The sequence below is a fragment of the Zalophus californianus genome, chromosome 10, assembly GCF_009762305.2.
Source record: "Zalophus californianus isolate mZalCal1 chromosome 10, mZalCal1.pri.v2, whole genome shotgun sequence".
NCBI classification, from domain to species: domain Eukaryota; kingdom Metazoa; phylum Chordata; class Mammalia; order Carnivora; family Otariidae; genus Zalophus; species Zalophus californianus.
This window is the reverse complement of record NC_045604.1, coordinates 99,297,166-99,324,878: the sequence shown is the minus strand read 5'-3', so window position 1 is coordinate 99,324,878 and position 27,713 is coordinate 99,297,166. Positions and strand designations below refer to the sequence as shown.

At 48.6% G+C, this 27,713-nt stretch overlaps 1 protein-coding gene across 7 annotated transcripts in view; it reads right to left on the bottom strand.

The window, feature by feature from the left end:
- Nucleotides 1–27,713, bottom strand: part of CALN1 (calneuron 1) — a 539,785-nt gene that overhangs the window by 411,009 nt on the left and 101,063 nt on the right. The window contains exon 1 of one of the 7 annotated variants that reach the window (XM_027612447.2): nt 22,586–22,898. The exons of the other annotated variants lie outside the window; for them this stretch is intronic. The gene's annotated coding sequence lies outside the window, so the exon portion shown is untranslated. Of the gene's footprint in view, nt 1–22,585; nt 22,899–27,713 lie in introns of those variants that run through there. 7 annotated transcript variants of the gene reach the window in all.

Sequence of the window (27,713 nt, the reverse complement as noted above, 5' to 3'; positions counted from 1 at the left end):
TATTTGTTTCAACCTTCCACACTTAATACCATGGATCTATTTCATTTTTATAGCTAGGAAGAAACTAGCATGATTTTACAAACGGAAGAGCCTGCCTGTCATTTCCTCCACGTGGGGGTAGGACCACAGGGACCCTGTAGGCAGACAAAGGCTGCTTCAAGGCCAGGGGTCCAGTGACCCACAGCCATCACGCATGAGCGCACACTGTGTCTGCAACCACAGGCCTCGGAAGACAGAGCCTTCGCCTGCGAACATGAAAGGCTAGTGTTACCCAGCAGTGTGGACCCAGATGTGCGTCTCTTCTACCAATTTTGATTTTGAGCGGAACTGTCTCCCTGAGATTGTCCAAGGATTGAACATGAGGGCTAGTGTTACCTAGCAGTGTGGACCAGACAGATGTGCGTCTCTTCTACCAATTTTAATTCTGAACAGAACTGTCTCCCTGAGATTCTCCAAGGATCGAGGTCACGCAGGTAATCAGATGAACACATCTGCTGGAAGGAATTCTATACCAGCATCATAGGAATGCTGAAGCTTCACCTGCCAACAGAGGATGCTTTTGGCAGAGGATTTTGAGTTGTTCTTTCTGAAAGCGATTAGACAAAAAGTTCAGCTGCTTTTTTAAGGCTCCTCCTTCGGGCTACTATAACCTTGTTTAATTAATAAGTTGAATATGAAAGGATTTAATTTTACTAAATTTTTATGGATCTTCCGTTGAGATCCTCCTATAAGGTTTCCCTGCTAACTCTTCAGATGTTTCCAGCTGCTCACGCATCCAGACACCTTTCTGCAAGGTGGGGGCTCTTGTTGGCAGAGTCAGGAACCCTCTCCCAAAGACAGTGGGAGGCAAGGGACTGTCGTCTGTGGGAAGTAACCGCACATAGTACCAAACCTTGACTGTGCAGTTTTCCGGGATGGCACTTTGATTTCCTCACTCGCTGTCTTAGTCTGCTCAGGCTGCCGTAACAAACTCTCATAGACTGGGTGGCTGAAACAACAACTGAGAGATTTATTTTCTCAGTTATAGAAGCTCGAAGTCCAAGATCAGAGTGCTGCCATGGTTGGTTTCCGGTGGGCACTCTCTTCCTGGTTTATAGATGGCTGCTTTCTGTATCCTCACATGGTGGGAGGAGAGAGAGAGCAAGCAAGCTCTCTTGTGTCTCTTCTTATAAGGGCATTAATCCCATGATAAACCCTCCACCCCATGATCTCAACTAAACCTGATTATCTTCCAAAGGCCCCACCTCCAGATACCAACACAGGGGGTGAGGGCTTCAACAGGTGAATTCTGGAAGGGACACAATTCAGTTGAGAGCAAATATGGATGAAGATGGACAAAATCAAGCAGGAGTCTAAAAGTCTGTTGCTTTTTGTTATTTGTTTAAACTTGAACTAGCACTATATTGGCTGGAAGAGACTATTATAAAAGATTCATAGAGAAAGGTACTGCACCTCTGGAGATTTAGCCTCATTTGGGCCAATTTACATAAAATGAAAAGCATGTAAATTAGATTCAGTCAATCCATCATTCAGATGGAAAGTAGTTTGAAATTCACCTATTATTTCAGAGTTGACAGCATAAGAATATTTGGAAATAAGACATAGCGCTGAGAACAAGGACTTCATTTTTTTCCTGAGATTTCTTCTCATTTTTCCATAAATCTAAGGGCACCCAGGGGAAGGCTGAAGGTGATCTAGCCACAGGGGATGTCAATTCAGCCATTTAGTTGTTTGAGTGGTAGGGACTTAGAACATCTCTCTGCTGGGATCCGGATGGTATTAGAGCAGAAGTCACCGCATCTGTCCTCAAAAAAGTTACAAACCTACCAGGATAGGAGTCCCAGAGATTAAGTAATATCTGGTCCATGCACCTGAGAATTATGCACAACTCAGGCAGAGAAGAGTGACTCCCATGAGCAACCCACCATGTTGAGCTTAGTCCAGGCGGCATAGGGAGGGTGGCACTGTGGGCACAGACTTCTCACCTGCAGGCCAGACACTGGTGCTCTGCAGAATGCCACACCCCAGACAGGGGACAGCACTGGAAATGTCATAAATAGGACACAAGGTCATCTTAACAGCTAGACAGAAGACGGAACGCAAGATGGCGGTCACCATGGGGACATCTGCTGCCAAGAGGAGGGTCCCAGCTGACAGAAGCAAAAGGCAGAGCCCAAAAATAAGCACAAGCTAAGATGGTGAGTTTACCAGGAGGACATCCCGTGAGGCCTCTTGGTCAGTCTCTAACCTTCACAAAGACATTGTGATGCAGAGGAATCTGCTAAAAGAATGAGCGGCTTTTCTATGCTCAAGACACATTAAAAAAAAAAAATCAACAAAAGTCTACAAAGTACAACCAGACTATGGGCTCCTTGGACACAAAGTTCTCCCAGCATCAAGCCCTTTGTCGGGCATATAAGGAGGACTCAAAAATGCTTGTTGAATGCACGCATGCATGAATGAATGATATGAAAGAGTTTGTCCTCCTGAAAACCACCATGACAGAGAGGAAATCAGATCCCCTGGAGCTACCATCCTGCCACAGTAAAACCTGGAGCAAAACACATCTCCAGGGCCAGGTGGGAACAGAAAAGTCAAATTTGGGAGCAAGACCTCTCATGGAGCCATAATGATACTAGAAGTTTCTCTGGAGACCATGTCCATCTGGCACAAAAAGATGGAAGGAAGATTCCTCAGAATAGGTCATGCATGAAAACAGTGAACATTTTTCGAGGAGCAGAGAATTCTACAAACAACGTTAAGTAATACCTCAGTTGTACCTTGTGAGGTAGGATTAATATTATCCCCAGTTTAGGGTGCCTGGGTGGCTCAGATGGTTAAGCGTCTGCCTTCGGCTCAGGTCATGATCCCAGAGTCCTGGGATCGAGTCCCGCATCGGGCTCCCTGCTCCTTGGGAGCCTGCTTCTCCCTCTGCCTCTCTTTCTCTCTCTCTCTCTCCCCCTCTCTCTGTCTCTCATGAATAAATAAATAAAAATTTAAAAAAAAAAAGATTAAAAAAAATATTATCCCCAGTTTACAGATGAGGAATTAAATAACTGGCCCAAAACTGTGGAGTTGTAGGTAGTAGAGTGGGGAGTGAAACCCAAGTGGCTTGTCTCCAGAGACAACCTCTCCAGTGGCTGTCCCTAAGACAGACAGACAGCAACAACTAAAGGCATTCCTTATCCCAGAAATATGTATCAATGCTGGCCCTATTCATCTTTCTGGAGCCATAACATGAGGCAGGACCTCTGCTCTACAAAACATGCACACTAGTCTGTCTGTAAATAAATGTCCTGGATGCCAGGGTGAGGCTCAGAAGGGTCCAAGGAACTGAGGCATGGAACCTTCTCCTCTGACAAAGCAAAAGCTCTAGGGCAAGGTAACGTGGCAGTGTAAAAGGCACGACAGAGAACAATGGAGGTGGGGAGCATTCACAGGGAACTCCAGAAACACAAGAACGGGCGCCATGACTGAGGGAAAGGAAGCCTCCTTCAGGAGCCCTTGGCTGAGGGCATCAGAGGGAAGCTGATGGATCAGAAATGGCAGGCAGGGAAGGACACCAACAGTTGGAATGAGAAGCTTCGCCTGTGCTTTCTGCTTCAAGGCTGCTGGGGATTGGGGGATTCCAGACTGGAGTGCGAGGAAAGAAGCAGATTCCCATCAAGGTGCTGGCATCTCCAAGGGGGCACCTGCCAGCCCTCTCCCACCTCAATGCTCTCTGCCCTCCCCTGTCTGTTTGTGGGCATCTCCCCATCATGCCCCACACACCACCCCTTCATGTCATAATTCCCTGATTCTAAGGGTGGCCCTTCTTCAGTGTCCAGCGCACCTCGCTCAAGAAGGAGGTCGTTCCCAATCCTCTAAACACGAAAAAGAAAAGCAGCATAGCAGAGTGGTGTTCAAGCTAAACAGACCCCAAGCCTGGTCCTGGCTCTCACATTCTAGCTCTAAAACCCTAGGCAATGCAACCCTTCCAGGTCTTAGTTTTCCCACCAACAAAATGGGAGTCAGAAGGTATTTGCCTCATGGAACAGTCATGAGCATTACCTGGGATTATCCAGAAAACACTTTGCACAAAGCCTGGCACACCATAAGCAATGCACCCAACTCCTGGCAGTCAGGATACTGACAAAGACCCACAGCAACGGCCTCAGTGTGGCTGCTCACGAACATCAGTGGGTAAGGAAGGTCTGGGCAAGGGAGGGAGGGTAGGACAACAGAGGGTGACCTCAGTGGCTCTCTGCTTGACTTCCCCTGGTGCCACTTTAGACAGTCCCTGGGGTAGTCCCAGACATCAGTCACAAACTGGAATGGCAAGGGGGCACCCTGATGCATCTGGTGACTTCGGCACAGAAACACAACAGCAAGAGTGTGAAGTTTTAGAAGTGGCCGAGAGGAAAAAATGGAGATGGTTGTGAAAGGAGTAAAAATATGGAATATATATATATTTAAGAGGAGGAGGATGAACTGTAAAGGTCGGGATGCCATAGCAAGGCCCAGACTTTCAAGAAGAATGGGGATGATCCACGGAAATAGGAAAGATCCAAGAAACGTGCCTAGGAAAGTAGTGCGAAAACAGGAAAGAAGCAAACCAAAGATGACGAAGCAGCCTGCCACGAGGCAGCCATTCCAGCCATGTAAGAGCCACTCACAGGCAGGGAGAGCTCTGGTTCCAATGAGTCAGGCCCCCGTGTTGTTTTGGTTTTTTGCTTTTTGATCCGGGTTTGACCCACAAACTGGGTTCCCCATAACACATGGCACCGTGCGGGTTATAGGTGAGCCAAGAGATCCCCATTCCAGTTTTCCTTCTTGGCAGTATAACCTTTCTAAACTATAACCCTGGAAAAGATGCCTCCGGCTTAGAAAATTCCAGAAGGACAAGAACGTCAAAGAAAAAAAAAATGACAACAGCATCATTAAAAAAAAAAGTGGTTTTGACAAGTTGAAAGCTCTGGGACGTCTGGATAAGTAGGGACCATAAAGATCATAATTCTCTTCCCATAAAAAAAAATGGTATTTTAAAAATATAGAAAGAAGAAAGGAAAATTTGCCCTTTTGTAGAGTTTTTAAGTTATTAATAATTAAGCCAGGGTAGCACTGGGAAAAGAATAAATGCGGTAGTGAAGCTGAACTAACAGATCAGAATTTCAGCCCAAATGAGTATGGTGATTTGGTATGTAGCAAAATCGGTGTCTCTAAATCAGTGGATGGATTATCCCGTAAGTAGTACTGGAAAAATTGAAAATCGTTTGCAAAAAAAATAATAAAGTTAGATCCCTATTATCATACCACAGCCAAAATTAAGAGTTGACAGACTTAAAAATTTAATGATAAAAATATATATTTTATTAGACTTCTGGTAAGACTGGCAAAATCCATCTCACTCCTGTATCGTCTCTCCTTTCCAAAACACTGCCCAAATAAGAAGGAAGGATGGCAGGCAGGGAGACATTCCTCCATAAGCCACAGGGACAAAGAGGAGGGAGAGAGATGCGGAAGTCACAAAGCGGAGGGGGTGGTTACTGCCTTAGCAGAGTGAAGGTTAGGACAAATTCTGTGCTCAGCTTGGGTCTGTTCAAGGAAGGAAGCAGCCAGACAGGGCCAGAACCCTGAGAGGCACACCCTGGCAGTGCCTGGTACCACTGGAGGCCCGGGGCAGGCCAGACAAAGGGCCAACTGGTCAACCTTGGCAGAAATGAGTAAGAAGGTACACCAGGCCCCCTGCAGGGCAGAGGTAAGACACCTACTCCAAACAAGGGATACAGGGGCCCGACTATGCACAGAACTGCCCCCCACCCTGACCCCATGTCAGACTTCCTGCACCCAAGCTCCTTGGACCTCCGCTCCACAGCACAACTCCCCAGGATGGCAAGCCGCTGAATACTATTGAACTCTTTAAGCTATGTGCAATACACTACAGTAATAAAAAGTGTGTTTTTTTAATTTAAAAGATAAATTTAAAATTTAGAAGTAAATATGTAATCTTGAGGATGAGGAAGAGTTTTCTAAGCTTGACCCCAAACTTAAATATTTAAAAGGGGAGGGGGACCTGGGTTTCACAGTTGGTTAAGGGTCAGACTCTTGGTTTGGGCTCAGGTCATGATCTCAGGGTTCTGGGATCAAGCCCGTGTCAGGCTCCACGCTTAGCAGGGAGTCTGCTTGAGATTCTCTCTCTCTCCACCTCTGCCCCTCCCCCACTTGCACACGCTCTATCAAATAAATAAATCTTCAGAAAAAGGGGGAAGGATAAACATTTAATTACATATATTTTAGAGCAAGAAGTTAAAGATAATATAAAACAGCAAATGTGGAAAATTTTACATGTAATAAACAAAAGCTACTATTCTTCCTACAAGTGTGCCTACAAGTCATTTTTTTAAAAGAACATCTGGGTAGAATAACAGACATAAAACATCAATATGCAATCCCCCCCCAAAAAAATCAAATGTCTAATAAGTTATTTGAAAAAAAAAATGTGCATGCTTGCTTATGATCCCAGAAATCCAGGACAGAACAACAATGTGAAACTACTTTGGCTATCAAATCTCAAAAAGCAACTAAAGCCAATAGGAAATGTTGGTGAGAATGTGTAAAAACGAGCCCTTTCATACATCCCAGCCTGAAATGGAATGGGAACAACCTTGAGGAAAGGTACGCAAATCCTTGACCTGGTCATTCCACTTATAAGAATTTATCCTTAGAAAAATACTTCCCAAGCGTGCCTGGGGGGCTGAGTCTGTTGAGCATCCAACTCTTCGTTTCTGCTCATGTCATGATCTCAGGGTCCTGAGATTGAGCCTTGGAGCCTGCTTAGGATTCTTTCTCCCTCTCCCACCCCCACCTCCTCTCTCCCTCTAATAAAAAAAAAAAGAAAGAAAGAAAGAAAAGAAAAAGAAAAATGCTTCCGAATGTGCAAAATTTTTCGGTAGTAAAGTCAAAGTCAAAAATAAGCATTTGTATCCACTTGGGTAATAGCATGCACTCCTTAAAAATGATGAGGTAGGAGCATATGTAACAATCTGGAGAGACATCCACAGTTTATTAAGTTAAGAAACAGCCTATACAACAGCCCTGTCACCACAACCTTTTTTTTTTTTTGAAGATTTTATTTATTTATTTGAGAGAGAGAGAATGAGAGAGCGACAGCACATGAGAGGGGGGAGGGTCAGAGGGTGAAGCAGACTCCCTGCCGAGCAGGGAGCCCAATGTGGGACTCGATCCACGGACTCCAGGATCACGACCTGAGCCGAAGGCAGTCGCTTAACCAACTGAGCCACCCAGGCGCCCGACACCACAACCCTTTCTAATAAGTACAGGAATACTTTGTTAAGTACCCACAACCCCCACATGAACGCACACACAAAACAAACTGGGAGATTTTAGCTCCAAACTGTGATCCACGGTTATCTCTGGTTTTGTGGGATAAAGAGTACATTTTATGTTCTTCTATTTGCTTACTTTTTAATGTTTGGCCACAAATCTTTTGCTTTTGTACTTAACATTTACATAGGAGAAAGCAGTGACCAGATGGCAGAGGTTCTTTCCTTCAGAAAGCCCTGTGGGATTGAAGAATCTTCGTTCCCATCATCCCACAGGGGAATATATTCCCGAACGTCTCTAAAGGAAGGCGGACCGGATCTAAACTGGGCAATCGGATGCTCCAACTTTTCACCACTCTGTTAGCTCGGTCCGGCCGGCTCACCAGGGGACTGATGACTGCCAGCATCTGGCAGGATGGGATGGCCCAGGGGCAAACGCCAGGGACAGAGCTGTGACCACAAGGAGGGCCCTTGGGCACCTAGACGGGCCTGAGCTAGGAAGCCCCCACCCACAAGATGCAGCAAGAAGCTCTGGAGGAAAGAAAGGGGTGGGGGGTAGGTAGGAGGCACTCCCTTACAGCCCCTGCAAGGTGAAGGGCTTCGGGTTCCCTCCCGGAGGCACCAGCTGTTTACCAAGCCTGGTAAATGCAGGAACCCAAAGGGCTTCCTCCAGAAGAGTGAAATGTGACCATTGGTGCCTGCCTTAGGAAAAAAAAAAGAATGGTAACCTGCCACACCCTCGCAGATAAACGGTCTACACCCACCCAAGGGCTCAAACCCTATTTCCCGGTGATTTGCATTATAATACCCAACCTGCTTGCCGTTATTTCTGACTGAGCTTTCTGAAGCTGTTCGCCCAGGTTTTCTTGGCCCATCACCTCCTTCTGCAAATTACCTAATGAGCTGGAAACTTCGCTCCAATTCATGAGGGGAATCCCTATTGAAGAGGACCCTACAGTGAATTATCTGATTTTAATGCAAATAATTACTCCCTTTATTCATCTGTTCTGATGTACTCAAACAGTCCCTTTATAAACGCCTTCATTTTTACGTTTACTTTGTTGCCTCTCCTGCTTCTCCAAAGAATTCAAGACACAGTTCCTTCAACGGAAAGATGTAGTCCATTTAACTCCTATTCCTCCCCAGAGGGAGAAGTGTGTGAACTGTCAACTCCATTTGATGCTAGAGCAAATAATCACGCAGCAAGTGAGGGAGACGAAGATTACTGCAGTGAGAACCACCTTGCGAACCAACACGGCCTGATGTCCGAGTCTTAGGATCACAGAGGCTCAAATGCAGAGCTAGATCCTCCCAGCACCGTCCTCCAGTTAAACCTAAGAAACACCTCTAAGCACGCCTTACAGGCAAAGCATGGTGCCAAGAGCTGTGGAGAAACCACACACGAATGCACACGCACGCGCATGCACGCACACCACCAAACCCCTTAAAAGAGCCTACAATGTAGAAGGGGAAGAAGTAAGTTAGCTCAAGGAAGGTCTAGTTCCTCAATGGAAGGGTTCCATCTAGTTCCTCAATGCCTTCCTTTCATTTTACCCTCCCAGGACTCTAATTCTAAATACGATACCCAGCACAAGCCAGTAAGTGTAAGAGTAAATGCGTAGGTACGTGTTACACAAACACCAAGGAAAGAGAAATTAAATTCAACTGTGGGAACCAAGGAGCAGCACTTCATTAGGAAGGTCTGATTCAACTTGGCCTGTGTGCTGCAGAAGTAGCGTGGGCAAAGACACAGAGGTCTGTCATCTGGCCGAACTTGACCACAGTTCTCTTGATGCTCAAGGAGGTCAGACGAAAGTCACTACGGAGCCCGAAACGTTCATGTCAGGGAGATGCAGCTGGACCAGAGTGGTATCACTGACCTTGTCTTTTCAGTGCATGGACCGGCAGGAGCTGGCTCAAGTCCAGGTCAGAACACCAGCGATGGCAATGGGGTCAGAAGGTCGGACTGACACACAGATAAATCCCATGCAGATGGGGAGAGGGGGGCCAGAGATGGCACGAGGCTTCTTATTGAGTGTCTGCGGGGCGGGGGGCTCCCAGCTGTGTGTTGAGGAGCAAATGGTGCATTCTGTTTGGGCCATGTTGAGTCTGTGGCACCTGTGGGACAATTTACATCTAACATCCGGTGAGACTGGATATTACAAGAGAGAGTGCAAGCATGGAGGGAAGAAGGTTGTTCAAAGAGCATGAAAAGAAAGAGGCCAAGGCACAAAGTTTGGAAACACCTACACTTGAGGGTAAAGGGAAACATGGAGACACAAAAGTGTTATGGGCTGAAATGTGTGTCCCCCCAGATTTAGATGATGAAGCCTCAGAATGGGACCCTAGTGGGTGATAGGCTTTAAAGAGGTTATTGGGCTAAAAGATAGTCATTCAGGTGGGCCCTAATTCAGTGTGACTGAGTCTTTATAAGAACAGGAATTGGGACGCAGACACAAAGGAAGATTGTGCAGAGACAGAAGACAACCACCCACAAGCCAAGGGAATAGGCCTGGAACAGAGCCCTCCCTCACAATCCTCAGAGGGAACCATCCTGCTGACAGCCGATCTTGGACTTCCAGGCTCCCGAACTGTGAAAAAAATAAATTCCTCTGGTTTAATTCACCTGGTCTGAGGTACTTTGTTACAGAAGCCCTAGCAAACTCATACAGAAAGGTAAGAGTTGAGAAATTAAGTCAGGAGAGTTCATTCAGGAGGAAGTTCCATGAGGGAAAGGGAGGTCGACAGTGTCAAATGTTTCCCAGCATGAGAAATGAGTCCACATGGTTAGATTTTAAAATGAGGATGTCAGTGACCTTTTTAAAACCACGTTCACAATATAGTAAGTATAGAAGACTTAACATAGCGGGGGGCCAACAGTAGGTGTGACCGAACCAAAGGGGGTTCGCTTCTTGGGGAAGGGCACCGGGTTAGGCTGTCACACAAAGAAAACTTTTATTTGCAGCAAATAAGATCACAGAGAATGGCTTCCAAAGCCCTGACTCCCCGAGAGAGGGTGAATGTGTTTCTTTTGTTTAGGATTAGGGTGAATATTTAGATAGGGAAGTCTTATCATCTTTTGTAGAGGCTGGTGTAAGGTCGCTCATGTGCCTTAAGGAAACATGCCTATACAAAATCGGATGTTACGTAAATTAGGCTGAGGCTACTCCCTGGGCAGAGATATTAGTATTATAATGAGGTAAAGGTGACTGTAGGTCATTCCAGAGGTCACTCCATGGCCCATCTGTGCAGGCGCGGGAGTCAGATTTAATTCAAAGGGTCTGGGTGGTCTGGGCTGGCTGGAGATTTCATCAGGGCATCACCTGGAGGATGGTTTCAGGTTTCCTTTGTCTGAGTTAAGGGAGGAAACCAGAAAGAAGAGCTTAGGGGACAATGTTAGACAAAGGTTAGTGAGTACAAGCAGGTGGGCAGTTAACGGCCAGGTCTTGGGGTCTAGCTGGTGATATAGGGTTGGCCAACAGCAAAGAGTGAATGGGCCTGACAAGAATAAGGGGAAAAAGTGAGAGCGGCAGGGGCAGACCCTCCTTCTCTGAAGCTTTGCAGTACAGAGAGGGAGGGAAATGGGGAGGCAGTGAGGTCAAGCAAAGTCTTGGGTTCACTTGTGTTTATGAGCTAAAGGAAGGAAGATGTGAGAAGTGGAAACCCATTAAATAAATGGCAAAGCCAAGTCTTCCTTATTAAGGAGTAAGGACATCTGTTCCTTTGAAACAGGAAGGACAAAATTTGAAGTAGAGGTGGAGAATGGCTGATGTTGAGGGAAGAGGTGATGGGGTTCATGCCCATGATCCCCCCAAGTAGGAGGCAAGGTCATCCATTGAGAATGCATATGGGCGAGAAGAGTGGGAAATTAAGAATACACATACAGTGAATGGGACAAGAAATCAGCCCGGAGCTCAGTAGAAGGATTAGTAAAAAGAATCTGGGACCCAGCTGTTGTTGAACAACATAAATTTTTAATGGAATCAATTTAGCTGACTGAGAACTTGAAGTGAATGGCTGGTTTTATTCAAGGTCGAGGGTTGCAAAGTAAAGACAGTAATAGGTCAGGAAGGTCAACAATTACAGGGTTCTTGGAAATTCAGAGGAGAAACAGTGGCCCAGGGCTCTAGGCAAGGCGTACTAATGACCTCTAAAGAGACACTCATCACAGGTTACAAGTCAGAAAGAGGCCGCTGAACAGTTATCCTACAGAAGTCAGCAAACCATAAGCCATGGGCCAAGACCTGGGCCACCCTTTGTTTTTGTAAATACAGTTTTATTACAACACAGCCACACTTATTCATTTACATCTTGTCAAGGGCCTCCTTCCTGGTACAACAGCAGGGCGGGGGCGGGGGGTGAAGAACAAAGCCTAAAATATTTACTATCTGCCCCTTTACAGAAAAAGTTTGCCAATCCCTAAAAGGAACAGGCTGTAGTGTGGAAATCAGGAAGAGAGGGAGAGCCAGGACCAGGCCAAGCTGAAAACCAATGCAGTAGGCAAGGGTTTGAGAAAAAGGAACCATCACGCAGCCCCCACCCATGACCAAGGGCCAAGCAATTGTAGTCCAATTCAAGGCAAGGACTGGACCCTGAAAATCCAGCGCAGAGAGCAGGCCTGAAGTGAGGGAGAATGCAGGGAGTTCCATCTGTCCATCAGGTGCAGAACCCCCACTGGAAACTCATACTGGAGGAATAGGAGATGAACAATGAATATGAACAATGCAGCAAGATGAGGCAGAGACCGCACCGCGAGTTCAGTGGGCGGCCACCAAGGATGAAGAGCCAAACTGAGTCCAGGGTGTGGCCAAATGGGAAGATGGTAAAGTCTCTAAGTCAAATGTAATACAGGTTATCTGAGACTTAGCATACACACAACTGCCCCAACTGACATTCCAGCCCTACCAACTGGCTGTGGATTCTCTTGTTCATGAAGTAGGGTTTGCCCACATCTACAGAGAGCTAGAAACGCAAAGATGGCAGGCCATCTCGAGCAGGACCGACTCCAGTGGCACAAGGGAGTGGGCAACCATGTGAAGGTAAAAGAGTGTTCCAAGAGGTGAATGTCAGAATCAGAAATATGTATGAAAATGTTCTGCAGAAGTTTTCCACAGCCCCTGGCACATCCTGGGCAATGAGAATTACAGAGGTCGGAGAGCTTGGTCGCTGAACAGCAGGGCTTCTGGAGTATTCATGAGTTGTGTGACTTTCAGCAAGGTGCTTAACTTCTCTGGGGTTCGGTATCCTCATTCACACAAACAGAAACAATCATGGTATCTACCTCACCAAGTTGTTGAAAGGATTAAATGAGTTAACATATGTGAAGTACTCAGAAAGGAGTACTTATATAACCATTAGCTATAATTATACTGTTTCAATCTTTATGCTAATTTCCATGTGCCCCTCAGTCTTCTCCTCTATTTAAAGGCTTGATCTTCTAGGGCAAAACACACACAACCCAGAGAAAGCAATGTCCATTTCAGTTCCAGAGCTTCACGTCCATTGTCTTCATGAAGGCAGTTGACAAAGCATAAAGCAATGGGCAGGAAACTGTCCTCATCAACACTGACATGCTGAAAGAGGTGCCTTGAGTTGGAAAAGCAAAAAAAAAGGATCCAACAAAATATAATTTATTAGTCATCTGAACACGTCACGGCTGGGTGAGAAATGCCAAGAACATCAATTATGAACTATTCTTACAACAGGTTTAACATATTCACCACGCCATCAAGAAACCTGTCTGTCGAGGGTGTTCTTTATTTGTTTCAACGACAGGAGGAAAATATTTGGGGTAAAAATGGTAAATGTAATTATTTTACATGAAGTAGGGTTAGCCTGCATCAGTGTCCCACGTGGGAGCAGGCTGCTGAACATCTGTCAAGGTGTCAGCTCAAACCACAGACGCAGAGAACTTCATCAAGCTTCTGCGTAGCTAACTGAAGTTGGTGGGGTGGGGTGGGGGAGGGAGGGGATGGAAAATCACAGGTATAATTAACAGTACGTCTCTCGATTCTTCGGTGCCTTTAACGTGACTATATCCGCAGTCTTTCTGGATGTCTCTGTCCTGGGATTCCCCTGCCCTGGGAGCGGTGTTGGGGGCAGTGGGTAGGGGAGGGGCAGAGGTCATTCTCCCCAAGCCTCACCCTGCCACTTCCCTCCTTCTGGTCTCAAGTCCACAGCAGCCCTGGTTTGAGACTGTGGGTCTCAGAGTCCTCCCCTCCACACACCACGTGGTTTAGACTAGATAATTCCTAAGGTCTCTCCCAGCTCTCCGAGCTTCTGATTCTGACTATGTAAATGCTGGCCAGGGTCAGGAGAATGCACTGGATCCTGAAGGACAAGTAAGTGCAAGTCATTTGTAATCATGACGCCAACTTTTAGTCTCCACTACTGGAGCAATAATGCGTACATGTTCAGAGAGGGACCTTTAATAAATATTTAATTGCTCTAGTCTTTTTAAGAATATATAAAGATGGGAGGCAGGGTCCAGGCCCCCTGTGTTCCAAACCTACCCTGAGTGAACCAAAATTACTGTAGTATCATGGAAAAGCCATAGTTCCAGAAGCCCTCCATGGGAAGCCAAGTAAGTCAGGAACTTGATTCATCTCACAGGGTCTTGCCCACCCAGTGGGGCCCAGAAGCAGAAACAGCACCTGGGGCTTGATGGTGGTGGCCAGGGCGGAGGAGAAGGAAGACAGGCCAAATAAGTGAAGGGGATTAAGAGGTCCAAACTTCCAGTTATAAATAAATCACAGGGATGTAATGTACGGCATAGGGAATCTAGTCAATAATATTGTCGTAACTTTGTAGTGACAGACAATAACTAGACCTATCGAGGTGATCGTTTTGTAATGTATAAAAATACTGAGTCACCATGTTGTACACCTGAAACTAATCTAATATTCTACGTCAATTATAAATCAATAAAAAGGGGGGGGAAAGGAAGGAAGGAAGGCAGGCAGGCAGGCAGGCAGGCAGGCTCGCTCGCTCGCTCGCTTGCTCTAAGCCTGCTCCAGACCCAGGCATCAGAATTCACATTTCAACAAGATCCCCAGGTGATGTGCAGGTACCTGTCTGAGAAAAGCTGTTCTAGACCCTGGTTCTCAAAGTTGACTGTACAGTGGAATCACCTGTCGGGGGGAGGTCCCATCCCCCCAAGATTCCGACATCACTGGTCTGGGATGTGACAGGGCATCGGGACTTTCTTAAGGCTCCCCGGGAATTCCAACGTGCAGACAATTGAGAAACACTGAATTAAATCCTCCACTTTAGGTTCTAAAATGCAAATCCAGGGTCAGCCAACCTCCCTCTGGAAAGGTCTGTATCACCTTTCACAAGACCACCGCCGGGTCACCCGCTCGCCGGAGTTGTGAAGGTGGGTCACGATTCCAAATCAGTACCTGCCTCTTGCATTTACCTTCGTGTCTGAGATTCTTCCCTGCAGCCCCTAAGCTCCTACAGGGAGTAGTCACTCCCACAAAGTGCTACCAGCACTTATCTTTCCCTCATTTTTAAACGGTTGATTCCTCCCTATTGCCTACCGCCCTTTGAGGGCTCCATGGATTCTGTGCTTCTGGGTTTTTCAAAGCAGCATTTACCTCTGGGTGTAAGAAGCACAGAACGTTGGTATTCGTTCGGATAACATAGAAACCAAGATGGGAGGAAGCTGTACTTCGATCTAGCAGGAGCTCAGAAGCAGGTTAGTGTCCACGAGCCTAACTTGAGGGCTGGGTCAGAGAACCCCCCCACCTCGGCTGAGGGCAGACAGTCCGTCCTCAACCGGCTACCACCAAGTATCTCATAAAGTGGAGGGACTGAAGCGACCCAGAAGACAGACCCAAAGACACAATCCCCACAGACCCCTCTTTACAGCTCTACATCCATGAGTTTGCCCCCCAAAAGTGATCTAACTAAAGCAATTTCACAAAGTCAGATCCCGATCTTTCTTGCAGAGAGTTTGTCTTTGACAGGCAAGGGAAGGTGGAGATTTTTAGCTGGTTAGTCACGGGCCTCCAGTGGTGGTGACTCCCTTCTACCACATCCTAACCTGGGACCCTGGGCAAGCTGCTGAACCTTGATGCACCTTCATCTGTTCATCTGTAAAATGGGGACAGTGCTAACCATCAGAGAGGGGCCGACACGGAGTGAGCACTCTATTAGCACTTGTCACTTCCTGCTGGATCTGGAATGTGTGTTTGTGTGTCTGTGCATGAAATGAATCATCGACCATAGACCAGATTAAATAACAGAGCAACTGGTTTTTAAGAACAAGCAGTAGGAATGCTGGAGGCTGAAATGCTACATCAACGTGCAGTACAGATGTTTGAAGTTTTCTTACCAGACTATAAAAATGTTTACACAGTAATTAGGCCTGTTATCAGTACACAAACAGATTACACTCTACAGAATGAATGAACAGCTCAGAAACCCTCCCATTTTTCATCAGGTTCAGAGTGCTTTCCTAATTCTTGGGTTTGCCAAAATAAATTCATTTTCTGACCACACAGGGCCACCGCTGAGTGCAGGGAAGTGGCACCGGGATGGGGATATCTCCCTGGTCTTCATTTTCCCCATCTGTAAAATGAGATAACCAAGGCCCCTGCTCCCTCTTCAACTCCATGGCTCTATTACATCATAATCATTCTCTTCTGAGCACACAGTCGCTCTTCTCTTCATCAAGAAAGGACGTGCTCAATTATAGTAATGATGGGGAAGATAGCAGTTCTGCTGAATCGCATAATGAGGCTCCAATCCCACTCTGTTCGGCCACATTAACACTAAGTTTGGGGCTGCTCATTCCTGGCACGTCAGACCCCAAATCCAGTCTGCACGGTGAGACCATGCAGATATACAGCTCTTCCCAAATGCATCCTGGATGGCCCTAAGTAACACTTCGTTGAATGTTCTTCCTTTCCTGTTTTCAAGGGATAATATTCTGCTGTAATAAATATGTCACCAAAATAATTAGTAAGCTCCCTAATTTGTACTTCTAAGTTTTCATATTGGCCAACTTTTGTTAATGAGAAAAGTGCAAGTGGTTTGCAATCAGGATACCAACTCCTGGACTCCAATACTAGGACAATAATGTTTCAAGGCTCAGAGATGAACTTTTAATGAATATTTAATTGCTCTATTCTTTATAAGTATAAAGTGTGCTTTCAGTGAACACTCTGAATACCAAAGAGGCAAGATTCAGTTTCTCTTAGCGGAGTCCTGTGTTCAAGTTTTCCTAATGATTTTGTTACAAGGGGAAAAAAGGTCACCTGCGTTTCAAGCTTTACAGGAAGGAATTTTGGAGAGTAATTTGGATAGGGTTATTTGTTTTAGCAATATTCCAAAATCCTTCAGCAAAATGTAGATAGAGGTATCTGAAACACATACGAAAAAAAAAAAATCTAACAGCACATGTACGGAAATGTTAGTGGTCCTGGGAATGAGAGTGCAGAAAGGTGCATTTCTGTGTTGCTTTAATTTCTTATTAAAAAAAAGGTTTGCTTTCATCACTAAGAATTTTTTTTTGAAGATTTTATTTATTTATTTGAGAGAGACAGAGCATGAGCAGGGAGGAGAGGGAGAAGCAGGTTCCCTGCGAGCAGGGAGCCCGAAGTGGGACTGGATCTCAGGACCCTGAGATCATGACCTGAGCGGAACACAGATGCTTAACCAACGGAGCCACCCAGGCGCCCACTAAAAATGTTTTTTAAGCATAAAACAAAGAGCCACCGACTGGACAGCTGGTGCAAAGTAAACATCCTAATTTCTGTCCCAACCAGGACCGTGGGCTTGGGCATTAACATTTCCAGAAATGAAATGAGAGGGGAAAAGTGTGTAGTAGGTGGAGTCTCGCAACACCCCATTCAAGACACTTGTGGCCTTCAGTGTCTACATTTTAAAATAATTTTTTCCTGATTATAAAAGAAATGTATGCCCATTTTCAAGAGTATAACAATCATTTGTAATGACAGCAGTGTTCATATATTTAGTCCACTTCTTTCCATTATTCTATACCATGTTTTTAAATGAAACTGAAATCATACTAGAGATGTGGTTTTTGGCTGCACCCACAATTAATTGGTACAGTAGAAACGACTAAATTAAGGTCACCAAGGCATTTTCTCTCCATCTGTTACTCTTATCCACAACATTTTGTTTTATACTCTGATGGATAAAAACTCACTTTATTGTACCAAGATAGTGCATACAGAAGGCACAGCTGCCAGGGTGATCTTTTGAAGACATAAATTAAATTATGTGACTCTCCCACTTAAAACCCTCCATGGGCTCCCATCAGAATCAGTATAAGACCCACACTCCACAGAATAACTTCCCAGGCCCCCCACAAACTAGCCACTGATTCTCTGAACTCATCTCCTGCCACACGAGCCTCCTTCCTGTTCTTCTAATGCACCTGGCTCGTTCCTCCCTCAGGACCTTTGCACTGGAGCTCCCACCACCGGAAGTTCTTCTCCAGATCGTTCCCAACTTACCCAGCTTAGCTATGGCTCTTCAGTGAGGACTCTGTTGACTACTCAATCTGAAGTGGCCCCTGCATCTGTCTCAAATTATACCATCAACTTTTATTGCCTATTTTTATTTTTCATTGGGGGTTACACCACTAGAACTGGAGGGTACCATCTCTACCTCAACATGTTCCTCAGTCCCTGAACCAGAGATGCTCAATAAATATCGGTTGAATGAATGAGAATGTTTTCCAAGTATCCAGATTTGTGGGGCAGGAGATAAAGTAACCTACTTAAACAGGCCTTATTCACAGCAGCACTGCCCCTTAATGAGACTTTTTAAAATAGGTCGCCACCTTCTCCTGCAGCCTGGTCATGGACAACTGCCCACAACAACGCCGGTGGGAAAACAAGTGAGTTATTTCGTCTTGGCCAGACCTTTGTTCTGCTTATCCAGACCGGCACCTAAACCAGAAACCTAGTGGCCACACTATACTTTCCCTTTCTCCTATCCCCACCCCTACATCAATTAATCAGTAAGTCCTGCCAACTCGCCCTCCTGAGGCGGAGATGTCCAATGTCTATGCCACTGATCATTCCAGCTTTCTTTCAGAAAACTCCCTGTCCCATCCCAATGACCTACCCAAAGCTCTGCTCGTTAGACACTTCCTCTAAGCTTTTGGAAGGTAGAATAATGGGATGATGAAGATGATTAGGATGAAGGTGATGGATAAGTTTTAGAGATTATTTACTTCCATAGTATCACCTGAGAGGAACCGGAAGGTTAACTCCTGCCACCAAGATCCCCCCAACCACCTAATTCCCATCTGCCCCATCTCTGGCTCTTCAGTCTGATGAGTCCCCATCACCGCCGCTAGTACAATCTCTTTGTTTGCTTCAAGTTTAAGCCAGAGTTGGTTTCTGTTGCCTGCAACTTCACTGGCAGATCCATTCTCCACAAGGCCCCCAACCAGACTTACTTAAAACTCGAACCTGACCACGCTGCCTGCCCCCAGGTGGAGAAATGCTCAGGGCCTGGTCCTGACCAAAGGTCTCCATCCATCCTTCCAACCCCTTCTCTTGTTGCGCCCTGCCTCCACCTTTAAGCTCCAAGAACTGCAAACTCCAGGCTGCTTTCTCACCTCCCACCCCTTGCTCACCCTATTTCCTCTGCGTTGGGACCCCCGTTCAAGGTTCATAATCTTCCTCTAAGCTCAGCTCAGACATCACTTCCATGCTGGGCTGGAAGCCTCCCGTTTCTGCTCACAAATGTGTATCCCTAACACACGGTCTGCCTTCCCCACTAAACTGTGAATGTTTTGATGACAGGCACTGTGTCATATTCATCTCTATATCCGGAACCACATAAGAGGCACTGAATGCATTTTAACCAAAAAAAAAAAAAAAAAAAAAAAAATCTAACAAGATGTAAAATGATTAAAATCGTAATTCACTTTGAAAACCCCAGGTTGGATGCAATAATGTATTTTCGTTTTCCTCCTTTCTAGCCATATTCAGAACAACCCTCAAACGGAGCCACCGAGGGATCAGTCCATGCTCTGCCCATCTTGAGGGATGGTTTCACTGCTTGAGAGTTAGGATGCACGTTGTTTTAAAAAGTGTCAACGGCTATTGCCGGTGACACTACCTGATGGTTCTCCATCATGAGAAGACATTTCAGACATTGACGATATCAGTTTAAGCCTCGCGCAAAGGGCAAAGATGCCACCTACCCCATACCAATGTGGGCACGGACAGGAAACGTGCACACAAAGCAGCAGCCTATAATCAAATCAACCTAGCCTGGAACTTCACGCGGCTCCAGTGTGGGCACACGCGGAGAGAGGGCCTCCCCCTCCCCAGCTTCCCCTGTGCCTGAGCTTCCTCATCGGGAACAAGGAACGAGATGCTGACCCAGAATCACTCAGCAAACATAGGGCACCCACTCTAGGGCTAACACTAAACAAGGTATGGAAGGTCAGAGGTTACCAAAACACTCTTCGGCTCATAAGCAGTAGTGTGGAAAGATCCCTGGGCTTAGAATCAGGAACCCCAGCCTCTTAGAATCAAACCCTAAACCATGCCTCTTATCCATAAGCTGCAACAGCCTCAGGAAAGTTACTTACCTCCCTTGGCATCAATTTCCAAATATGAAAAACAAGGATAACATGAACTCAAATGTGGAAAAGTGTCTGGTACCAAGTCGGGTCTCAGAAAGCTGAATTAAGACGGTATCCAAAGACCTTAAATGTCCCAAGACCTACCAGAGCCAGAGAATTCCTCTCAATATGAGAACTAGCGCCCCCTTCTGCCACCCTATGAGCACTGCAGGGGCTGCCAGGACCGGAGGGGGCTGGCAAAGCGCGGACTGCAGCCCCAGGACCAGGCTCAAGGACCAGCTCACAGATACCTCTCCCCAGGCTGCTGACCCAGGAGCACGCTACCCCTCGCGAGGCCACTTGCTACGGGAAATAAATTTCTAGACTGGAGCCCAACCCTGCCCAGTATTTAAGCCCTGATCAGCGGCCTCCCACTGTGGAGATAAAGGTTCAACTCAACCAAGCAGTTGCCACACATACGCGCACCCTCACCTCACCCCACCTCACCCCCCCCAGCACCCCTCAGCGAGAAAAGGGAGTTGTGTGTCTTTGTCAAGTCTTGCCTATCATTTTCTCCACAGAACCAGCTGAATTAAATTACTTTCTTTCTAAAAAGCCCTTATTCTGCACCCTCACTAAAGGCCTGATTACTGGCAACAGGAGCGTTCAGAGTTCAGAGAAAGGTGATCTTGATGCACAATTCTAAGAAGATTTAGCGCTCCTCCAATAAAATATCCTAGGGATTGTGTTGCCAGAGTGTTTTGTTTTCATTACTCCGCTTGGATACATCCAGTAACCAACTTCAGTGCTGTAGACCCGCTTCTCAGTAAACAGAGCTGTTCTTCAAGCAGTCAGTGCCATGAAAAACGCACACGTCTGCAGTGAACTCAGGAAGAGGGGGCCACGCTGCTGGGCTCCCACCAGGCAGGCGCCCGGGGAACACAGCCCAGGGCAGCCATGGGGTGTTCCCAGCAGCAGCCACCAACAGCCCAAGAGGCTAGCAAAGTTATGCAGCTCCAGGAGTGAATCCTAAACGGGGTGTCACAGCCGAGCTCAAGCACAGCAGAGGCCTGAATTGCCACCTTAGACTTGGGTCAAAGCCTCAGATAAACAAGCAGCAAATGCAACTGGGACTCCGCCAACACTCCCTTCCACCCCACAAAGACGAACTAAAAACCACCCACAAGCCAAGGAGAGAAGCTGGAGTCCCGCTTCCATCAAATAAATAAATAATAAATAAATAAATAAATAAAGTCCTGCTCTAGCCTCAAGGCAATTTCACACCAAATGTCTTTAAAACCCTTTCCAAAGCTCCCATGCCTGAATTGAAAAAGAGTTTATCTTTTTGACTGAAAGCCAGCAGTTAAAGCAGCAGAACACGGCAGTCTTAAGAGTTAGAAGTTTTCCCATTTGCACAAATGCTGTGTGTCTGGACATCCATAAGGGCAGAAATCTACCCATTCCTCCTAGAGAAGGTCACCTCAACTCTATCGACGGGAAGGCTCTCATTCACTCGAGAATGCCATCATTACGAGCACTCATCAGACTTCAGTGGACGCGACCCAACACAGCCACACACAGCACTTTGTGCTCCTCTCCGAGCCCGGGAAAGTCTCCTTTTCTGCGGAAAAACAGGCTCAGGGCCTGGGGATGGCGCCCCAGTCTTGGCACCCAAGGAACTGCAGGCACACTTTTACCTGGGCTGAGGGCTTCAAACCGATTCAAACCGATGGAAGGCGCCTTCTTCACACACGCCTCCTCAAGGCAAAAAAGAGCAGTGGGAAATGCTGCTGCGGGTGGGGGCAGAGGGCGCACGTGGCTGGCGCCTAGGAGGCCAAACGCAGCCCTGGGTCCCCGCTCGGCACCACGATCCCGTCGGGGTGAGGCGTCCTCCGCTCGCCCTGGCCCCGAGGCCCGCCCCAGAACTACCTGCTGCTGCCTAGGCGCCCTCGGGCCAAGTCTGAGGAAGTTCACTCCCCGTCGCGCCAGTCCGGGGAGGCTGGGGCACCGCGTAAACCCGGACTGCCCGGGACAACCGGAGCCCGCCCCTGCCCAGGCGCCCGACCCAGGGAGCCGCTAAGGGCCCGGGGGCCAGCCGAGCAGCGGCCAGGTCCCAGGCTGGGCTCCCGAGGCCTCCCCGGTGATCCCCCGCGCTTCCCGGGGCCCGCGGACCTTCCCGGCCGTGCGCCCAGGAAGGCGAGCAGCCCGCGCTGTGGGGCGGAGGTGGAGGGAACCCTGCGTCCCGCCTCTCCGGATCGCCATGACTCCGGCTTCCTGGAGACCTGGAAGCCGCCCTGCTCTCCTACCTGGGCTGCCGTGTGGCTCCCTCTCCTCCCCCTTCCTTCCCGCCGCCCGGGCGCCCGCGGCCGGGGGCGCGCAGCCTAGCAGCCCCCGGCGCCGCGGACTCCGCGACCGGAGCCCCGCCTGCAGCCCGCTCAGTCCGGGACACCCGAGCGGGACACCCGCGGCCCTTCCCCGCCCCACGCCCCCGGGCGAGCGGCCAGCGGCCACCCCAAGGGAGGGCCAGGTGGCTCGGGCGGCCCCCCAGCCCGCCCCGTACCCTCTGCCCGCGCCAACAGGTATGGGAGGCGTTGTCCGCGGCCGGGCGGCCGCCCGCTCCGGGGCGGGGGGCTCCGGCGCCGGGGAGAGGGGCGAGGACCGAGGCAAGAGGCGGGGGCGGGCGCGAGCGGGCGGCGGCACTCACCTCTGGCTGGGCCGGGGCCGGCCGCGCGGGCCCGCCGCCCCGAAGCCCGGGTTCCGAGGCGCCTCCGCGCCGCGCGGGGGGCTTCCTCCGAGGCCCGCAGGGAGGGGGCGGCGCGGCTGCAGGCGCCGGCGGGCAGCGCTCCGCCTGGCGCTCACACCCCCAGCCGGCAGCCGCGTCCCCGCGCCGGCATCCTCGCTGCCGCCGGCTCCCACGGCGCCCCGGGCCGCTCCCCAAGCGCGCGCCGGGCCGGCGCGAGCCCCTCGTCGGCTCGGAGCGCGATCCGGGCACGCTCCTCCCTGTCCTTGTCCTCTGCTCCCGTCTGGGGACGCGTGCCCCGCACCCCGGCACGGCGCGCTCCTCTACCCCTCCCGCTCCCGCTGGCCGTGCAGAGCCCCGGCGCGCGGGCTCAGCCCATGTGCGCGGCTGCCTCGCTGCGCCCCGGAGCCCAGTGGCCGAGGCCCCGCCGGAGTTGCGCGCCCTAGAAACTCCATGCAGCTCCGGCCTCCTCCCCAGCGCCTCCCCGGCGGGCCCCCCCGGGCCTGGAGGCCGCCCGCGGCGCCGTCCCCGCTCTGCCTTCGCCCGCGTCAAGAGCCGGGGTTCAGGGCTCGCCTCGGCCGCCCGCGCCCCGGCTTCTCCGAGGGACGGGGAGCCCCCACCCCCACCCCTCCGCCTCTCCAATGGCTCCCTCGGTTTCCAGGCAGCGCAACCTGAGGAACGCCTCGGCGCGCGCGCACTCACACTCGCGCACACACACACACGCACTGCACACACAGGCACACACGCGGGGGGCGAGCTGGAGCTTGGCAGACGGTCCTCCTTCTTTTCCTCCCCAAAGGAGCTGCCCACGTTAACTCCGGCAAACTGCTGTTCCTCCGTATTGGACAACTCGCCCAAGCGCCCCCCACCTTAACTGCTTCGTCCCCGGTGCCCACACCCTTGGGCCACAGTCACACCTGCGTCCGCGCCCCGGGGGAGGGCCGCACGCCGAGTCCGGGGGCCGGAGGGGGATTCAGCGTGCCCACCCCTGCCACTATCTAGTGAGGCGCGTATGTGGCCCTCGCACGCCAACCTCTGATCTCGCTCCCCTGGGGTCTGAGAACACCTGGTTTGGCCCCCCACTTCTCTTTCCAAGGTCATAGAATGAATTTGATGAGGGGGAGACGGCGTTTGGACACAGGTGTGAGCTAGAAATCTCGAAGACCCTCTGCAGCCGGCGGGTGCTGACCTCTGCCAGGTCCATGCTCAGACCCCACGCCTCAAGGGCAACATTTTTAGCTCAGTCTCGGGTCGACTATCCCGTCCCTGGGCCCAGCTACACATTGCAGCGAAGGTTTGTGTTGTCAAGTAAAGGAAAAGAATCAAAACACCAAGATGCGTCTCAGTGCAATTCCTCGTTAGTATAGTGGTTGAGTATCCCCGCCTGTCAAGATGCGTCTCAGACTGTCCGGTAGACAGAGTCGAACGCCTTCCAGTGTGTTCCTGCTCTCCCCAAGGGTGTGCCAAGGGAGAAGGGACAACCCACCTGGTTGCAGCCTTTCCTTACAGCACCCTCCTCTGCAGGCTCCCAAGTTTCAGGCCCCCTCTAGGTGGCACAAAGACTGCTCACCAGCTCAGTGCCTGTAATTCCCAGAATCAAAGGAAAGGTATATATAAAAATTCTCACACCAATCAGGAACAAAGCAGGGGATACTGCCCTAAGCCTCTGGTCCAAACAGCTCAGCAATCACCTCTCTGGCTGGCTGGTGCGGCTGCCAAGGGAATGTGGGCCAGATTCTGCCAGCCAGCCACACAAGTTAATCAGGCCTTGCAGCCTGGCCATGGTTCCTCTGAGTCTTCATAACATTCAGTGCAGGCACCATTCCTTTGGCATTTAGCATTTTACTCTGTGTTATGACAATCTTTTCTTGAACCAGTGCTGCTTCCCAGACTATCTTTCTGAGCCACTGGCTGAGTCTCTTGTCCTTAGTTCAGATGTACATTGAAGTCATTTGCAGAGGTTTCCATGAGGGGCTGTGGGCAGATGGACTAACAGAGTTGGTGAGGTCTCAGTATGATCTTTTCCTGTGATCTCTCCACTTGGACGCAAACAGCATCTTCTAACAACCGGTTGCATCCGTAAGGGGTTGTTTTGTCACTTTCTGCATGGCAACCGGGTCACCAAAGCCCCGTGGCAAGTCTATATATTGTTTAAGAAAAGGGGGGGGGGGAACCACAGGCCCAAAATGGTCTCATCTTGACTGAGTTGCCAAACCTGGGCTTCATCCCCAATCTAAGTGCAGTTTCAACCTCCTTCAGAAATGTAATCTTAACAGGTTGGCCAGGAATTTGTCAGTCTATGCCAGTGAGGGCCTACCACCTGGGCCCTTCCAGCCCCCGAAGGAAGAGAAAATCACCTGAGTGCTAACCCCAGAGCCTGACCCAGCACAGTCCTTTTCTTTTACTAATAACTGTCTTGCCCCCACCTTCCATCTATAAAACCCTTCCATCTTGTACAACTCCTGAGTGCCTCTCTACATGCGAGATGGGGTGCTGCCTGATTCGTGAATCATTTAATAAAGCCAACTAGACCTTCAGATTTACTTGGTTGAATTTTAACAACATGCACATGATGGAGTTTCCTGGTAGAATGTAGGGGTCCCCATTTAACCAGAAGAGGACACATCTGGCAGAAGTCCTCTGCCCTCGCATACTGCCCGTGTGGACTTGGACCAGTTGTGTGGTCTCTCTAAATCTCCCTGGACTCCTCTGCAAAATGAGAATAATTACAGTATCTATTCAATAAGGTTGTTGTAAAGATTAAAGGTGATCTTGTGAGGGGCGCCTGGGTGGCTGAGTCGTTAAGCATCTGCCTTCGGCTCAGGTCGTGATCCCAGGGTCCTGGGATCGAGCCCCGCATCGGGCTCCCTGCTCAGCGGGGAGGCTGCTTCTCCCTCTCCCACTCCCCCTGCTTGTGTTCCTTCTCTCGCTGTGTCTCTCTCTGTCAAATAAATAAAATCTTAAAAAAAAAAAAAAGTGATCTTGTGAAAAAGCAGTCCCTTATGAAGGAGTTACACAGATCAGTTCTAGGCATAAAGGAGGCTTTCAGCAAATGTTGGCTGTTGTCATTATCACTGAGTAGTTCACACATACAAAAGACATTACCTTGGGGAAAAGATCAAGGATCTTTCTTCCGGAGATACGAATCTCAGCTGACCTCAAAAACAAGAGAAGCCAGGGGGCAGACTTTGGAGAGCATGCCAAATGCAATTTCCTTGTTCTTACCAAGAATGACTATTTTAAGACTTCCAGGTTAAGAGATTTGCAGGTTCCAAGGCCCTGATACCCTTGCTCCAACTTTTCTATATATTTATTAAGGGTCAAAATGTGTTCAATATATATTTATTAAGGGTCAAAAGTGTGTCTGCCCCTTCCTATTAAAATGCCAAAGAAAATTTTATACCAATTATCAGAATGGAAGCTAAAAGCAACATAGAAGAAAATGGGTGGGAGGGAACTCCCTTTCTCCTGCATTTGCAGCTGGGTTTAGCAGAAGTATTCTCTCCAACCCAGAATAATACAGCCCTCTAGGAGCAAGCTAGGGATAGACATTAACTTCGGTCTACCGCCTGCCCCTAGTTTTGGGACTCAGAATGACAAATAAGACACCTGGACAATAGCAACCTTACCACCTGGTCATCATTTCCTGACATGGCCAAAGTCATTCCTGCCTCCACATTATCCCTTCCCCTATCCTTCCTTCCTTGCTTTTACTTTCAATAAACCCATTTACTTTCAGTGCCCAAGACACCCAGGGGTAGAGGAGAAGGAAGGGGTCTGTTGTATTCTGAACAGAAATAGGCAGAAAACGATGAATCATTTGGGTGCGTACATGCTGGAGGGTGAAGCTCTTCATGTATTTCGAAATACAGGATTTAGCATGCATTGGCTTCTTTACAACACACATTTTCTACCTCGTGGCTCGAGGTTTTAGAGTGGTTGGTTAGGCAGCAACAGATAAGTGGAATAAACTTTGGTACCTGGAAGCAGATTCCTCCTGTGGCAAAAACTGAACATATGGGCTTTGGGATTGAACAATGGACAACAGCAGTGCCTTGAAAGACCATTTTAGCCAAAGCCACACGGGCCTCCAGAAGACTCTCGGAGAGGACTTGAAGGACACTGAGGAAATTGCTTCTGCAGGCTGTACGAGAGAGTACCTGAGCCATGCACTCGTAGGATGGTGAGCAAAACTGTTGCCCATCATAATGTGACAAATGGGAAGGTACCTAATGAACTCATGGGAGAGACCCTGACAAAGGGAGATTTCCAAGTAGAACATAGAAAGGGCCAACTGAATTTTTCTAGATGCCTATGATAAAAAGACAAGCAGAGATGAGTTAAAGAAGAAACTATTCTTTTTTTTTTTTTTTTTAGTAGAATTTAGAGGAAATAGAAAGAACCAGGACATGCTGGTTCGTTCTAGTATCTCCAGGCAAAAGCTAACAAATCCAGGGCAATAAAATGCGGTCTCTGGATAAAGATTAAGTGAAGGATGGAGCTATAAGATCCTTTGTTAAAGACCTCACACAGTTTTAAGGACATGTCTGGAAGACCTTTTTTTATTTTTATTTTTTTATTTGAGAGAGGGAGAGCACTCGCGTGCACATGCTCGCGCACTCACACACACACACACACACACACACACACACACACACACGTAGGGAGAAGCAGACTCCCTGATGAGCAGGGAGCCTGATGCGGGGCTGGAAGAGCTTCTAAGAATCTTGGAGACATGGTCCCTTAGCAGCCTCACCAGGGGCTGAAGATAGAGAAGGGCCTATTCTTAAAGAAATATGTAAGTTTGGCTTTTGTCTACTGGATGAATTATAATTTGAATCAAGAGATCACTCAATGATTTAAAGAAAATATACTAGCTTGGGACCAAAAGGGACAGAGACAATACAAAAGGAAAGGAGACCACTGGATGCCCAGTCCTCTAAAGGAGACCACTGGATGCCCAGTCCTCTCAAGGTAGTAAAGAGCCTGCAACATGCAAACAGGCTGTTCGTTCTTATGGAAGACAGATTATGACTCAGAGAGTGGAACCAAGAATCCAAAAGGTGAACGCAAGAGTCTAGAATCACTCCCA